Source organism: Phoenix dactylifera, chromosome 1, assembly GCF_051530095.1.
Source record: "Phoenix dactylifera cultivar Ajwa chromosome 1, Ajwa_hap1_PhDact_Kaust_v1.1, whole genome shotgun sequence".
Classification (NCBI taxonomy): Eukaryota; Viridiplantae; Streptophyta; class Magnoliopsida; order Arecales; family Arecaceae; genus Phoenix; species Phoenix dactylifera.
Genome location: NC_143190.1, coordinates 32,617,858 through 32,631,144, shown reverse-complemented (window position 1 = coordinate 32,631,144; position 13,287 = coordinate 32,617,858).

The window sequence follows — 13,287 nt, the reverse complement described above, 5'->3', positions numbered from 1 at the left end:
GGTATAACGGAATATAAAGCATATATCATCATATCTTGTGTAACTAGAGCATGTCATATACACATATCGTTCTTAGCCTACAGTACATGCATAACATGTTAAATTTCATGTATGATCCATAAAAGATTAGGACAGGCCACTTACATACATGATTCACAACAAGATTAAAACAAGTTACTTACAGTGGTTCGCTTTCTCCCAAGTTTCTCACGTCCTGGTGACGGATCCTGAGTCACCTAAAATCACATCATAATAAGCATATTATTTCCTTTTTACTTGTTTGGATCCTACCCGAACTATAGCCCCAGTCTAATTCCTCTGTATTGGGGTCTTGGCTGGGCTCATAAGTTTTAATTGGCCTTCCGATTGGCCAATAAGCTTAATTCCCAGCTTAATTGGGTTTAAATTTTGGGTTTAGGGTCACTGTGACCCGTTTGGGCCTGAGTCAGGGTCAATCCGAGATCAATTTGGCCCCAAATTAATTACATTGGCTTGAATTGGGCTTTAATTGGGCCGATTTATATTCAATTGGGTCTGCTGGAATTAACTCCACTTAATTGGGTTCGGACCCAAATCAATTTGGGTTTATTTCGGTTCGGATTTGATCCAAATTGGTAGTTTGAGCTCGTTCAGACTTAACCCAATTTACTTGGGCTCGGGTTCAGGTTTAATTGTGTTCAGATTCCACTCCATCTCTCATCCAGGTTCACCCAAATAGATTGGGTCTGGTTTCATTGGGTTTACCTAACCCATTTGCTTTCCCTTTTTTTTTTGTTTTTTAAGATTAATGGGTTGCGGGTTCGGGTTCGGATCCGACCCGCGAACCCGTGCTCATGTTTTTCCTTCTCCCCCCTTCCAGAGGCTTCCGCCTCTTCACCTTCCGCGACCCCTCTCTCCTCCGACGCTCTTCCTCTCTCTTCTCTTCTTCGCCCTCGCCGGAATTGTGGGTGTTTCGGCCGATTCCTCGGCCTTCTTCTTCTTCTCCGGCCGAATCCACGGCCTCTCTTCCTCCGTCACTCCCTCTCTTTCTTTCTCTTTCCCTCTTTCTTCCTTTCTTTGTCTTTCTTTCTTCTTCTTTGTTTTCAACGAACCCTAGCTTCCGACCCTTCGGCCCCCCCACCGGAACCCGCTGTCTCCTCCCCTTCTTCTCCCGCAGGCGACCGGGGAGACGAGGCTCCCCCCCGATCCACCGACCGAGGCGGGGGTTTCCCCCCGGTGCACCGGCGAAAAGGGAGGCCGGCCCTTCCTCTCTCCGAAGTGATGCCGGAGAGGGGAAGGGGCTCGGAGATGGGTCGGAGTCCGGGCTATACCCGAGAGCCTCCATCCGTTCCGTCCACGGCAGGGCATGGCCGGAGGGGAAGAAGCCTTAAGGTCCGGTGAGTTCCCCTTTTTTTTTTTTTTGGTCCTTTCTTCCGGCACCACCACCTCTTGCCGGAGAAGAGGTGGCGGTCCGGCCGGGGATGGTGGCCTTGTGGCCACCTCTGTTGCCGGCTCGGCCAGATCCGGCGGCCCGGGCTGCCCCCCGAGCCCTAGCGTAGCCGCAGCCGAGGCTGCGGTGCCCTGCAGGCGGCTCGGCCCGAGTGGTCATCGGGCCTGGTCTTGGGCCGCGGCCATTCTCAGGCCGGTCCGGGGTCCATGGGTCTGGCCCGTGACCCTTCTCCCTTCTGCCGATCTCCTCCTCTCTGTTTCATTGTTGAGACAGAGGGGAAATCCTCCACAGAGGGTTTCTCCAGACTTTAAAATTTTATTAACAGGGGGTCCATACCTGGTTTTAGCCGGGTATAGTCGGGCAGTGCTTCCTCCCTGGTAGTCCCCCCTTTCTCAGAGCTTCAGGGCTCCTTGGCCTTAGGCTCCAGGGCTTCGGCTCTCTCTCTCTCTCGTTCAAAGTTTAGGGGGTCTGTGACTTGGGGTTGCCGGCAGGGGCTTAAATAATATGTTTAGGGGGTGAGACCCCCCTCTGAGAGGTCCCATCCTCTCCTTTCCTCCCCGCTCCGGGACTGTCAGCCGCCCCCCTGTCTCAGGCGCGCCGGAATCGGCTGCCAGCAGGGGGTGAGGTGACCTTCCCAGGGTTTGCATGGCTGGGGATCTCCTTCTGTGAAGTCCCATCCCCCTTATCCTCTGGCTCCGGGACTAACAGATGCCCCCTGCTCTGCCATGGTGCCTAGCTTACCACTTGGGGCGTGAGGTGACCCTAGCTACCTCTCCCTGCTCTGCCATGGTGCCTGGCTTACCACCAGGGCGTGAGGTGACCGTAGCTACCTTTCCCTGCTCTGCCATGGTGCCTGGCTTACCACCAGGGGCGTGAGGTGACCCTCCCCTATCGGTCTTATCCCTTCGTTTCTTAGCAGAAGGTGGCAACCTCTTCCTGGTTGCCATTCTAATGATACTGCCCACAGAAAAATTTGGGCCCAAACCCCTAACTGGGCTATTTCTCATTGGGCCTAGTAGGTTGTGGGCCCGGACATTACATGAACAGTTAGTAAATCAGATTGCCGTTCTTGTTATTTTGAACTCGCCCATCCATTCTGGTGGTAAATTGTTTGACTGACCCATCCATTTAATATATATGCCCAAATGGAGTGTCAATTCTTTTTTCTAGCCAACTGCTGATTCTTATAAAGTAATGGGTCTCCCCAAGGGCAAAAAAAAAAAAAAACAATGGATCTCTCCATCTTTCTAGCTAAGATGAGGTAGGATGGTTATTAGCCCATCGTGGTCTCAACATATAAAGTAATGGGTCGGCTGGTTGGCCTACTGTGCACAAGTGCTCTAGAAACTGACTCTGGTTGCTGTCTATTGAATTTTTTTTAAAAAATATAAGTTCTATCTATTGTGTTCTGTAGGAAATTTTATCAACTTTCTTCAGCTGGAAGCATTTGTGTTTTGAGAAGCTACTTGACCCTCATCTCAAACTTGAAAATAATCTTGGAGCATTGGCGCCGTACGTTGAGAGACGATGATACATCATTTTAGAAAAATGCTAACTCACATCAAAATGCAGAGCTTATATAGTTGCACATTGAACATACAGAAATCCTTCAAATCACTTATAAGATTGTTCAACTTGTTAAATAGTTTAACAAGCCTACTTACCGACTACTACCTTTTGTAAAAGCTTTCTATTATTTTTTTGTATATTTTTTTTCTTACAAATTCTTTATAAATAGTTTCTATAAACTTCATTTGCTGATAAAGGCCAAGTGGCTTTGCCTCCCTCTTCATCAATGTCTATTCGGGAAAATTGTTTCTACATGTTTATCCCAGCCTTGGCATTTCATCAATATTTGTTCATAACATGACAGTGATCATGAGGATGCCCGATAGCTTTAGGTTGGAACATTAATCTGTTCTCGTCTAAAGCAACTTCTTCCAACTGAGATGATCGCAAGATTGCATGACTCATCTATATAATTCTTTAGTATAGTTGCCGCAAATGAAAAGAAAAGCACCAATTTGACCATTCAACTAAAAGTTCACTTACTGGGAGAGAGAGACAGATCTCAGTCTGGATTACTACTGCATATTAAAGGAGAGAAAGAAGAAAGAAAGCAGAGGAACCCATCGTTGGCACCAAACACAGAGAGAAGGCTTCCAGGCTTCCCTCAGTGACGGTTCCTGCAGTAGCGGTCGTTTTGGCATCCGCGAGTGTAGGGATTTCCACGCATACTGGCTTGAACCGGCACTCTGTTCGCATGCAAAGCTCTATAACTTATGGTGCCGGTCAGGAGAATCCTCCTCCCGATCTCAGAATTCATAGCCCACTCCTCCTCCACTCCATCCCAGCTCCCCATGGAACCATTGCAAGCCTGGTGACCGGTTACCACAGCTCTGGCTCCAGCACAAGAGATGAGAACAAGGAGTGCAACACAAACGAAACGAGCTTTCCCCATTTCCACTCCCACTCCTTCCTGCTCTTCCTAACAATACAATGAACTAGCTGCTTTCATCTCTACTGTTTACATCCCTTTATCCAAGAGCAATGAAAGCGGCGTATAACCGAACAAAAAAAAGAAGATTTTAGCCATCCGTGACGAGATATACCCTACAACTCCTGCAGTCAAATGGAACCATCCACCATCCGTCACAAGTTTAGACCCACAATTGCTGGAATGATTAGGACTCCAACAATTATTGCCTCTCCGTGGGACATGTTGAGTGCTTGATTTCACAAGTATGGGCAGTAAATCGTACTGAGAGACGATGAAACCAGAAAATAATTTTTGAAGACTTGTTACTGCTTGCTGCATCGTGAATCTAATTTTCTTTTTTAAAATGAAAATAACATCAGATTTCAAGGCAGCAAGAGGCAAAGCGTCTCGCAGGCATCATGTTTCAAAAGGCCATCGATCGTTCTCCCACAATTTTCTTTCGCTTTTTGGTTCTATAAATTCCACTCATGACAAGCAAATTAGAATCCAACTACAAATTTTTGCCTAAAGTAATATAACAAGATGCAACAATAAAACATGGAACTCTGTTCGGCATCTTTAGATGGTGTTTCTTCTGCAGGGTTTGTAACCTTTGGCAAAACGTTTAGAGCATGCATGGGCTTCCTGCGTTTCTATCAAAACGTGAAAGCATCACTTTGATTCAAGGGAAGTGTGATGTACGTTCTACTTTATCGTAAATAAACATAAAGATGGAAGGGGAAGGGACAAGTAGAAAGTAAAGTTAATATGCAAAAAATGATTTCACGTTAGAGGCGAACAATAAGTTAACTCTATGTGAAAACAATAGGTTAGTTTCAATGAAATAATAGCGAGTAGGCAATCTAAAACAACGAAAAAGCTCTCAACAAGAGATGCGAAAAGATTGGCTCTATCTGTGTAATTTTTGCTTCAAGCATGATGGTAACAGTTATAAGATAAATTAAAGAAATGAAAGATGTAAATTTGGTGGTATTTTAAAAGAACTTGTGGCAGCTCTTGTCACCCTGCCACAAGTGAACATCCTTTAAATTTGCACCGGCTTAAGAAAGCAGGAGGACTTGTAATGAGCAAAAAGCATTGACGAATGGACGTGCATGGACAGAGATATATGACAAGAAAAATAATATTCACAAATTTCAAGAAGCCGCCAAGATTTTTGTTATAAGAGAACAAGAGTAATTTAAGTTTTGAATCCAATTCAAATGGCCAAAAAGTATAGCTCGATGAAGTTGTTGAGAAAATGTACCTCAAAATTCGAAATGACTGCAAATTGAATTTGGCTCAAGTTTGCTTGAAAAAGTCTGTGCCAACTGAATGGGGCTGACCCCTAGCATCTAAGAGTCGACTCAAGAAAATCTGTGCCAACTGAATGGGGCCGACCCCTAGCATTTAGGAGTCGACTCATGTGAAGCTTGAGTCGACCCCAGGGATGAGAAGGTCGACTCGCTATATGCCACAGTGAAGAAACAGATAGTTATTTTTGGGGTTGCTTGTATGAGTCGACTCCAGGTTGAAGAAGTCGACTCTCTCAGGAAGACAGAGCGTGCCAGTTTTCGGTGCTGATAATTGGAGTTGACCCAAGGATGTTCGAGTTGACTCGAACTTATCAGGAGTCGACCCCTGAAAGTGAAGAGTCGACTCCTGATCACGGGATTGATTCAAACGGTGGCAAGATGGGCTTTTGACTTAGGATTTCGTTAGTGAAGTCTCCTTATGTTTTGGAAATCTATAAATAGGGTTCTTTTGTGAACCCTAGGAGCGGCAGACAGTTTCTTTTTGAGTCCTATCTCTCTTGTAAACCCTAGAAGGTTTAGATTTTTCTTGTAAGCCCTAGTTGTGCAATCTCCAACGGAGAAGAGAGATCGTTATAACCCTTGCTGAATATATTGAATTTGTGTGTGTGGCCTCCGTGGACGTAACCTGTATTGGGGTGAACCATGTAAAATTGTTGTCTTTGTGATTGTTTGATTTTATTCTCTACTACTTCTTCTTGATTCGTCTTTCCGCAGTTTAGATCCAGAAAAGAAAATAGTACGATCAAAGGGTAAGTGCTTTTATCCGCAACAACTGGTATCATAGCTACGTTCCCTGTGTTTCAATGGCTGACGAAGGAAGATTGAGGATAGAGAAATTCAATGGACAGAACTTTGGTGTGTGGAAAATGCAGATGGAGGATTACTTGCTCTCAAAGGATCTGGATCTACCACTGGGTGGAGAAGAAGCGAAGCCGACAGACATGTCGTCGGAGAAGTGGGAGCGTCTTGATAAGAAGGCACTCGCCGCTATCCGTTTGTCCTTGGCATCGGAGATTCTTGCCAATATATCCAAAGTGAAGACTGCAAAAGATTTGATGGACACACTGGCTTCCATGTATGATGAGCCAATAGGAGCAAACAAGGTATTCCTGATTCGACGATTATTCACTTTGAAGATGAGAGACAGTGGGAGTGTTCATTCACATCTGAGTGAATTCGATACCCTATGTGCCCAATTGGAATCTATGAAGATCACGTTCACTGATGAGGTGAAGGCGTGGGCTCTTCTAAGTCAGATGCCTGAAAGTTGGGAAGGCTTCATCATGGCTGTTAGTAATTCTTCGGGAAAGACTGCAGCAAGGTTTGATAAAGTGGTAGCTCTTATTTTGAGTGAAGAAGCTCGAAGAAAAACTTTGGATCCATCAGCGAGTTCATTTAGGAATGCGCAGGCTTTTGAAGAACGTGAAAGGACTTCAAAAAAGGGATACAGAAATAGGGGTGGACGATCTAAGTCTAGAAACAAGTCTAGACCTCTTAGAAAGTGCTGGAATTGTGGGCAGAAGGGTCACTTGAGAAAAGACTGCAAAGTGCCGAAGAACAACGGTAGTTTTGACACTAAAGCAAGTGCTAATCTAGCCGAAACTGCAAGTGAAGACGATGCCCTGATACTTTTCGGTGATGTTCATCCGGAGTCGTGGATAGTCGACTCAAGTGCCTCGTCCCACGCTACTGGGAACAAGGCAATCATCTCAAACTATGTTGCAGGTGATCACGACAAGGTGTATCTTGGTGATGGAAACAGTTGCAACATCGTAGGAAAGAGAGATGCTCAGATAAAGACATCAAGTAGGATGACTTAACTCTGAGAGATGTGCGACATGTACCCAAACTGGCTTGAAATCTGATTTCGGTAAGTCAGTTGTCGGATTTGGAATTTGTGACCACCTTCAATGATGATGCTTGGAAGATCACTAAGGGAGCATTGGTAATCGCTCGAGGTGCAAGGTCGGGAACGCTATACATAACCGCTGATACTGATTCCACCGTCAGTGCTGAAACTTGTGGATTTGGAATTCTGTGAAGATTGTGTACTGTCAAAGTAGAAGAAGGTCAGTTTTTCAAAAGGAGGTAGTACCAAGAAAAATTTTAAGTTGGAACTCGTACATACTGACGTGTGGGGGCCAACTCAAGCAGCTTCTCATGGAGGAGCAAGGTATTATGTCACGTTCATCGATGACGCTACCTGATAGCTATGGGTCTACATCTTGAAGCACAAATTCGATATATTTGAGAAGTTCAAGAGGTGGAAGGCTATGGTGGAGAATGAGACAGGTTAGAGATTGAAGTGTCTCAAGTCTGACAATGGGGGCGAATACTGCAGTGATAAGTTTGAGGCTTATTGTGCCTCAGCTGGAATTCGAAGACTGAAGACGGTTCCAGGAATGCCATAGCAAAATGCTTTTGCAGAACGCATGAACTGCATCATCAACGAGCGGACACGGTGCATGAAGCTTCATGCGGGGTTGCCGAAGATTTTTTGGGCGGAAGCGGTCAGTACAGCAGTGTATCTGATCAACAGAGGGCCTGTGATTGTATTGGAGCTTGGACTGCTAGAGGAAGTATGGACTGCGAAAGAGGTGAAATTATCTCACTTGCGTACTTTTGGTTGCATCTCTTACGTGCTTCATACTGTAGATAATCGAACCAAGATGGATGCAAAGTCAAAGAAGTGCACATTCATTAGGTACGGTGGTGATGACTTTGGATACCGGTTCTAGTATGCGACAGATCGAAAAGTCATCAAGAGCAGAAAAGCTGTAAAATCGAAATACGCAGAGCTGGATAATGAAATAATGTCTCGAGACGATGAAGAAGTTACTGAGCCAGTGGGAGAAGTACAGCAAGAAGAAGAACCGCCAGCTGAAGGCGTCTGTTTCGCTTTGGGTTCGGGGCATAACAGATTTAGTGGCATCAAAGCTGGTATGCCTAGGGAATAAGCATTGAACATTGATCAATAGTAAACCCCCAATGATTGTCCTCTCATTGCTTTTAAAAGAACTCTGAGGAACTTTTTTTTTTCTGCTCCTCTTTTTCGTTTTCTTTTAACTTATTTCTTGTCATTTTTTGACCCACTAATTTAAGTCACAAACTGGTGGGTGGTGACTTTTTCTTTAATATTCCGTCGGTAGCCTGCTATGAGTGGATTATTCCAGGGACTTATCTAGCCATAATTTCCCGAAACCAATTTGCACTTAATTGTTAGAGCTAAACTTTCTTAAGTCGGTCAATTATTATTTGTTATCATAATTATTATGTGGTCGAAAAGACACATTTTTTTCAGAACCGATGATTATTTAGTATACCTAATTTTGTAAATTGTATAAGATTTCTATTTCATTAATCCTGAGGAAAAATTTGTCTGTGTGGCAGCCGAAGCCAATCTGCTCAACCATTTTTGCTATGAAGAGGCTAGATAATAATGTTCTGTTGCGCAATAAAAGTTAATTTTAAATGGCCACAAATTTCTGAATGTATTTTAAACTTTTAATAGAGCATTTACGAAGGTAGCCAGGCAAGTTAATGCTTTTAAATTCTGGCATAAGAACTTTTTTTTGGGCATGCTATTTGTTTGAAGCCATGTAGATAAGTATCAGCAAGTCACCAGTTACATGGTCCACCAAAGTTCCCCAAAGTAGATTCTGAGAAGCCCATCTAATCTAAATTGTTGGAAGACCATGCAAACAAATTGCATTAATAACTCTGAAGGTGCCTGGCTTCCGAAATATATTTTTTAATAAAATTGAATTTCGAGTTTTGTTTCATTTTACTTATTTTATGTATATCTTCTCCTAAATATACATCTTGTGGGCATTTTTTTTCCAGAGCGGCTATGTTTTAAGACTGAAGAGGTTTGACTTCTATATGCTCCCATTTGAAGCAGAGAGTTGCAACATTGCAAGAGGTTCAACAAATTCCATTATCCATCTTTTGTAGCAATCCGTAAATCAGGGAGCCTCTTATTCAAGCTTAGAAGCTCCATAAACTGGTTATTTAAAAAAAAAATAAGATATATAAATAAATCTATCTTATCTTCTAAGTTTAAGTTTTTGGGACAAGTGATGATTTTAAAATGGTATCAAAACAGAAGTGTTAGGCTCACCCATTAATAAGGCTGCAAATGGGTCGGGTCGACCCGTGACCCGACCCGACCTGCTTAGACCCGACGGGTCGACCCGACCCGACCCGACCTGCTTAGATCCGACCCGATCCAAATTTTAGGAATCGCGGGTCCAGGTCGGATCCTAAAATTGGATCCGAATTATTTTCTGTGTCAGGTTTGAATTTACCGAAAGGATCCGACCCGATCCGAACGAATCCGAAGAGAAAGAGAGAGAGAGGAAAACCAAAAAAAGGCCTCTTCTTTTTCTTTTTCTTTTTTGTGGGTGGGTGTGGTACTATTGGTCGTTTTTAAGTGAATTTATGGCGGGTTTTCAAGGCAAACAGGAAGAAGATATTGGTTTCTTAGGAGCTTGTTAGCTTGCTCCCATGGCCTTATTATTCAAGGGATGGGAAATGCCAGCCAATGAGGAGGAAAAGCTTTGTATCAAAAAAAAAAAGAAAAAAAAAAAGAAAGGGGGAGGAAAAGCCCTAAGGGCAGTAGGGTTCAAGCGTGGAAGGATAGTAACAAGCATGGGTTCACAGAATCCAAAGGAACCTCGGCCCGTCAGGATTCTCTCACGATCTATTACACTGTTGATACCTCTGGTGTCTCGGTAGCTGGCTTTTTTTTTTATTTTCCTTCTGTTTTTTGGTTTTTGTTTCTTTTAACTTTTGAAGGGTGAAAGTGAGGGAACGCTGAACTAAATATGGATCATGTGCCAGTTTTCTGCAATGGAATTGGATTTTGGAAGCAGGTCTGGGATTTTTTTTGTCCTCCTGAGAGGGGAGCAGGGAGACACCAAGTTCCGTCCAATCAGTCATATAGAGACAAATTAGTGTGATATGAAATTTGTCTTGTAGACCGACTTTGTTAGTAAGTAATGGGTCAGCTGTTCTGACTGGAGGTCAATTGCAAGTCTTTTAAGTCATGGGTCACCCAGCACCTCATAATTATGACCAAATTAGATTTGTTCAAATTTTTTCCGAAAAGCACCAAAAAAAAGTAGTAACATCTGATCCTCCGGATTCGACTCGGATCCGATCCCGATCCAGACCCGACACAGATCCGGACCCGACACAGATCCGGACCCGACTCGGATCCGACCCGATCTTTAACCGGGTTGGGTCTGGATCCAAAATTAGAATCCGACAAAAAATCGGGTCGGATCGGAATCACTCAGAACCCGATCCGATCCGACTCATTTGCATCCCTATCTTTTAAAGAAAAGTCTGGCCCACATGTAACAAGAAGTGTAAGAAAAAATATAATATATAAATGAAATCGCTTAAACTTTTGAGATTAGTGGTAATTTTAACAGATTATTTAGACAATCCATCACACTGGTCATTTCAATGCCTCTCCGATATTCTGCAGGGAGGCGACATGGCTCATTGTATGTGAGATCTCCTTTATAGAACAGTTATTTGGAACTCGCGCATCCATTCTGGTGGGAAATTGTTTGACTGACCCATCCATTTGCTATATATGCCCAAATGGAGTGTCAATTCTTTTTTCTAGCCAACTGCTGATTGTTATAAAGTAATGGGTCTCCCTACTCCGAAAAAAAAAAAAAACAATGGATCTCTCCATCTTTCCAGCTTAGATGAGGTAGGATGGTTATTAGCTCATCGTGGTCTCAACATACAAAGTAATGGGTCGGCTGGTTGGCCTACTGTGCACAAGTGCTCTGGAAAACGACTATGGTTGCTGTCTATTGGAGAAAATTTTAAGAAAATCAAGTTCTATTTATTGTGTTTTTCAGAAAATTTTATCAACCTTCTTTAGTTAGAAGCATTTGTGTTCAAAGAAGCTACTTGACCCTCATCTCAAATTTGGAAATAACCTTTTAGAGCATTGGCACCATATGTTGAGAGATGATGATCTATCTTTTTGGAAAAATGCTAACTTACATCAAGATGCAGAGCTTATATAGTTGCACATTGAAGATACAGAAATCCTTCAAATCTTTTATGAGATTGTTCAACTTGTTGAATAGTTTAACAAGCCTACTTACAGACTACTACTTTTTGTAAAAGCTTTCTATTATTTTTTTTATATTTTTTTTTCTTGCAAATCCTTTATAAATAGTTTCTATAAACTTCATTTTGCTAATAAAGGCCAGGTGGCTTTGCCTCCCTCTTCATCAATGTCTATTGGAGAAAATTGTTTCCACATGTTTATCCTAGCCTTGGCATTTCATCAATATTTGTTCATAACATGAGAGTGATCATGAGGATGCCCGATAGCTTTAGGTTGGAACATTAATCTGTTCTCGTCTAAAGCAACTTCTTCCAACTGAGATGATCGCAAGATTGCATGACTCATCCATATAATTCTTTAGTAAAGTGGCTGCAAATGAAAAGAAAAGCACCAATTTGACCATTCAACTAAAAATTCACTTACTGAGAGAGAGAGAGAGAGAGAGAGATCTCAGTCTCGATTACTACCAAATATTAAAGGAGAGAGAAGAAAGAAAGCAGAGGAACCCGTCGGTGGCATCAAACACAGAGAGAAGGCTTCCAGACTTCCATCAATGCCTGCAGTAGTATTGAGCTGGGCATCCGCGAGTGTAGGGATTTCCACGCTGACTGGTTTGAAGCGCCGCTCTGTCCGGATCCAAAGCTTTATAACCTATGAAGCCGGACGTGGTGGTCTGGAGAAGCCTCCTCCCGATCTCCGAATCCAGAGCCCACTCCTCCACTCCATGGCACCTCCCCATGGGACCACTGCAAGCCTGGGGACCGATTACTGCAGCTCTGGTTGCAGCACAAGAAATGAGAAAAAGGAGTGCAACACACACGAAACGAGCTTTGCCCGTTTCCACTCCCATTCTTTCCGCTAGCTTTTTATCATCTATACTGCATCCATCCCTTTTGTAGAAGAGCAATGAAAGCAGCGTGCAACCAAACACATTATTGCCGCTAACATCCGAAGGATCCTGATGTCAAAAAAAAGATTAAATAAAAAATATGGAAGACTATTTACAGAAAAAAAAGGGTCACCAAAAAGATTCTAGCCATCCGTGACGAGGTAGCTTGGACTGACATGCACGACGTCCTAACCAACCGTCACAAGTTAGACCCACAACTCTTTGGGATGATTGGGGCTCCAACAATTATTGCCTCTCGGGGGGCCAAGAAGCATTATAATTGAGGTGCCGATGAGTACTTGATATGGGAAATGGCACAGCTTAAAGCTTTTAGAACTGTTTATTGTTTAATTTTTAAAAAAAAATTGGTGGAAACATCCACTTTTGGAAGGATAAATCCGCTAAAGCCCTTGAAGCTCTCTTCTTTATTTACTAAGCTCTATGCTAATACATTAAGGCAGGACTGCATGATTGCCTCGCAGTAGTCATGGAGAACACTCTAAAGTAAGAGGACTAAGACAACAGATGGATCAACTATATACCCTCAAAGAAGCTCTCTCTCATGTAAAACCGTCTCGAATTGGTGATGTACCCCTATGGAAACTCTCACAAAGAGATTATTTTACAATGAACTCTTTTTACGAATTTTTTAATAATGGTGACCTTCGCTGTCCTTTTTATAAGAGCCAGTGGAAGGTAGCTTTATCAGAAAAAGTGAAAATTTTTATATGGCTTATGCTCAGAAATTGACTACAAACAGGAGAGATCGATCCTTACTAAAAAAAGGATGACAGGTTAGTGATAGATGTGTGCTGTGGGGAAGAAGAATCAAAATGATCTCATGTCTACTAATTAGGTGCCTATTTGCCCATAGTTTATAGACAACAATTAAAGTGTAACTAAATCTGAGAGGATGAACTACTAGCATTAGTGATCTGTGAACCAAATGGAGAAACAGAAAATTTTAATAACCAATGAAAAAAGCTGTGGATTAGTTGATTGCTGCTATTTGTTGGAAAATATAGAAGAAGTGAAATGCTCAGATTTTCTTAAAGAAATCAAGTTCTATCTATT